Consider the following 4,083-nt stretch of genomic DNA (forward strand, 5'->3'; position numbering starts at 1 on the left):
CTTACGTATTTGAGTTTCATTACTGTTACGTTATATTATATTCTATATATATATATATATATATATATATATGTATATATATACCTTCGAATAATTTCATAAGGTTTTTATGTAGATATTGATATTAGTAGTGACCACAGTGAAAGTAAGTTGCTTTTTGCACTTCTTTTGTTTTTATCCTTGAATGCTTTTACTTGTGATAACTTTCAGAATGAATAAATAAATAAACTAAATAGTATTCTTAATTTGAAACCAAGTAAAAGTATAGGCTACGTTTCGTTCCACAATCAGTGGATCTTCGTTAGGCAATGAAGCTGGGGCTTAAATATTGCCCTCTGCCACCTGTTCTGTGAGGACAATCTGAGGTCATTCACAAATCGGCTATCAACCGATCACGTGGTCAAATACAACCATATTCTGTAGCCGACTGGATTGGATTGATTGGATTTATTCGGTAAACACCAAGGATAGCCCACGAAAGTCTAGAAGAAGACTTATTTCCAGTGGGGTCCTTCTGGTGGTGATTGAGCAGTATACCGGGAGACAATGCCCTACTCTTTTCCGAAGAGTGTACTGCGTTCTTTAACGTGCACATGGGCAATAATGCACACCAACGGCTTAAACGTCTCATCCGAAAGACGGTGCGCTAGTAACTTGTATTTCAGCCCTCTAGCTGAAACACAAGGAGAGGCAGCGATAGATATTGAACCGGGGACTTAGAGATCTCCACGGTTCAGCGCACAGACAGCGGCTACCACCAGATTAACCGACTGAGCTAAGCTGCTCTCTCTGGAAATAATGCAAAACACATACAAAAAAAAAAAAGAATCCGTCTGGCAAAACAAAGCCCACTTGCTCTCTGACATGTATGACCCAATTCCAGCTCCTAAAAAACACCCCCCCCCACACCCCTAAACTCTTGACAGGACAGCTGGGGAATAGAGGCCTCTATTCAAGTCTGATTAGCGTCGCTAACAACATAAGAGTACAGTAACTCCCAGCATTCAATTGCCTGGTGACGAAGATCCACTGATAGCGGAACGAAACGTAGCACTACGTACGTTTACGTCTTACATTTAAGAATGCGCCAACCATGATACCTTTTCTTGCAGAATCTCTCATTAATAATAAAAGTTGACATTAGAATAATTATATATAAAATTAATTTATAAATTTCTGATAACCGCCATTTATAGTTTCCATTGTTTTTATGAGGTGAAATGTAAGAATAATAATTATCATCAACATGATCCATTATTTTGTCACATTTTTTAACTATATATATGCCTAGGGAAAAATTGTAGGACATGTTTTGTGTGGAAATTAGCGCTGTTTGTATATTTGGTGACTTATTAATTACCGAGTAGGCCTACAATATATTAAGGAAAATATTACATTGCGTATAGGCCTACTCCCTTGTCATAATACTTTTTAAATGCTATAGAAAATAGGCTAATCGCTCAAAGTTCTCTTAAAGCATGTAAGATGCCTTAAACAATAAAGTGCTCAGATTGGTGAGCGTAATTGACACAGTGGTACTGGTACTGGTACTGTTACGGGAATTTAAAATGCGCCTCTTCCTTCCGGTTATAAAGCGCAGTTCCTTTCCCTGGTCATTGGGTCCACATGCTAAGTGTTGCTGCCAGTGGCGTAGCTAGGGGGGTCAAAGGGGGGAACGTGCCCCGGGCGCCACGTGGGAAAATGAGAGTAAAAAATAAGCACTTTTTTGAAAACACGACGAAATTGATGTATTTCGTCAGGCATGAATATTTTAATAAGAATCCGAATGTAGTTGTTTTTAGTGGCAAATTCATAGATTGTGATTTCTTTTCAGTCCATTTCGACCATTTTCTCTTGTTTTTTTTTTATCCTATTCTGTAATGACTACATGACTAAAGCTCATCCTGCCATATCTCAGAGCCACGATAGGAAAAGCGAGACTATCTGCTTTGGCACTACTTAGTATTGAGCGTGATGAGCAGACAACATTGCTAACTTTGATCATGTTATTAACTTATTTGCTGATACAAAAACACACAAAATTCATTTGCAAGTTTAAACAATGTTAAAAATTCAGCAAATTACAAGACTTTATTATAAGATACATTTAGAGAATAAGAATACTGAGATGTAGGCCCTATGCGATAAATACAACAGCCTTACAAATTAGGATAATGGTAAAGTTGTATACAAAGTTCTAAAAATGGTAATGCAGTTTCAATAGTAAGAAACATGGATGGCGCCAGGGCCCCCTTCGGGGATAGCTGCGCCCCCCCCCCGCCCCCCTTCGTCGGGGGAGAAAAACCATAATTCGTTGGGGGAGAAAACAAATTATATGTATTTTGTAAATATTAGTAGACTCTAAAATTGATTAAAATAAGCTTTTGAGACCCATAAATTGTCAAAAATTTTCGGGGGCTTTGTCCCCATCCCTCTAGGCCACTTTCGGAAGATTTTAAGCGACGCTCGATCATGCCCACTTCGCTCTCTTCAAGAAAATGTTCCCCCTCGTCGGGGCATCCCCCCCCCCGAACATTGGACCCCCTCGGGCAAATCCTGGCCCATCCCTGGTATGAAAGCACATACGAGAGCTAGAATAATAGGCCTAATAGTTATTCGGGTTTAAATAATGTTATTTACAACCAATATCAATTAATTTAAAAATATTGTAATTACAATTGAGAGGGGGGTGCAATTTTCTACTCTTGCCCCCGGGAGCCAGAACCTCTAGCTAAGCTCCTGCGCTGGTAATCAGCGCAGGAGCAGGCAACCCCACCAGGTACCCATTTATACTCCTGGGTGGAGAGAAGCAATGCAGATAAAGTGTCTTGCTCCTGTCGATAAAGTGTCTTGCTCAAGGACACAAGCGAAATGCACAGCGAGGGATTGAAACCCCGACCTCGAGGTTGGGAAACCAAACCGTTCCCGCTGCGCCAAACCGCTTCCGGGGGGCAGCGAGGGGCCGGGGGCAGAGTCCCCCTTCGGGGAGAGCTCTCCCCCTCCCCGTTGGGGAGAAAAAGCACAATTCGTAGAGGAGAAAAGAAATTATATGTATTTTCGACATAGGGGCCTATTAGTAGACTCTAAAATCGATTAATAGGCCTTTGAAACCCCTAAATTGTAAAAATATTTTGGGGCCTTCGCCCCCAAGACCACTTTCGAAACCTTTTAATCAAAGCTAGACCACGCCCACATTGCTTTCGTCGGGGAAATCTGACCCCTCGTCGGAGGCATCGCCTCCACCCCACCCAGTCGGGCAAATCCTGGGGGCCACACCCCTGGGAACGTACCATTTCAGTGATCGCGGCTGATACAAACACGTATATGTTCACTGGCGGCCTTTCTCGAGTAGATAATGAAACAAGAAGGGATGTCATTTAGTCTAATAAATTTGTCATCTAATCCTCTAGAATGTGTGAGCTCCTGGAGTGGGGGTGGGGAACATAGGTGGTCCCCGGCCCTCCAGATTTAATGGGTAAATTTAAGCTATTTCTTTCTACGAAAATATGGAATCTCTGCCACTAAATACATTACCTTGATATCTTTTAAAAAAATTAATTCACCAAAATTCCTCCAATATCCGTAGATTTCTGACGGGATCCCTGGGCCCCCACTTCGACCCCTTCAGCTCATCCGTCGGTTAGATCCAAGCGCTATCACTGATTTTCCTATAGGCGATGATACAGGTGGCCGGTGAATTTATTTTCCTATATTATAATTAGGGCGTAGTATTGGGCGTGTTGTTGTTAGTTAATTGACATGGCAAACAAATTGCTCCGTGATCGCACAGATTTAGAAAGAAGTATCGAGTACATCAATACACATAGTCCCGGGTGTGGCATCAGGATTTGCCAGAAGGGGCCCGATGTCCCGGTAGTGGGAGGGACGATGTCCCCGACGAGAGCGAATGGGCGTGGTCAGGTGTTGCTCAAAATCCCTCTGAAGCGGTCCACCGACGATTTTCTTCTGCGACAGGGGTGTATAATTTATCGCCTGATATTATTTTCTTCATTGAAAGTAAATTTTATAAACAGATAATACAGTACATCCCTGACAAACAGTTGGCATTCGTTAGGCTTTCTC

Source organism: Anneissia japonica, unplaced genomic scaffold, assembly GCF_011630105.1.
Source record: "Anneissia japonica isolate Jap-2015-1 unplaced genomic scaffold, ASM1163010v1 scaffold1690_len124955_cov148, whole genome shotgun sequence".
NCBI classification, from domain to species: Eukaryota; Metazoa; Echinodermata; class Crinoidea; order Comatulida; family Comatulidae; genus Anneissia; species Anneissia japonica.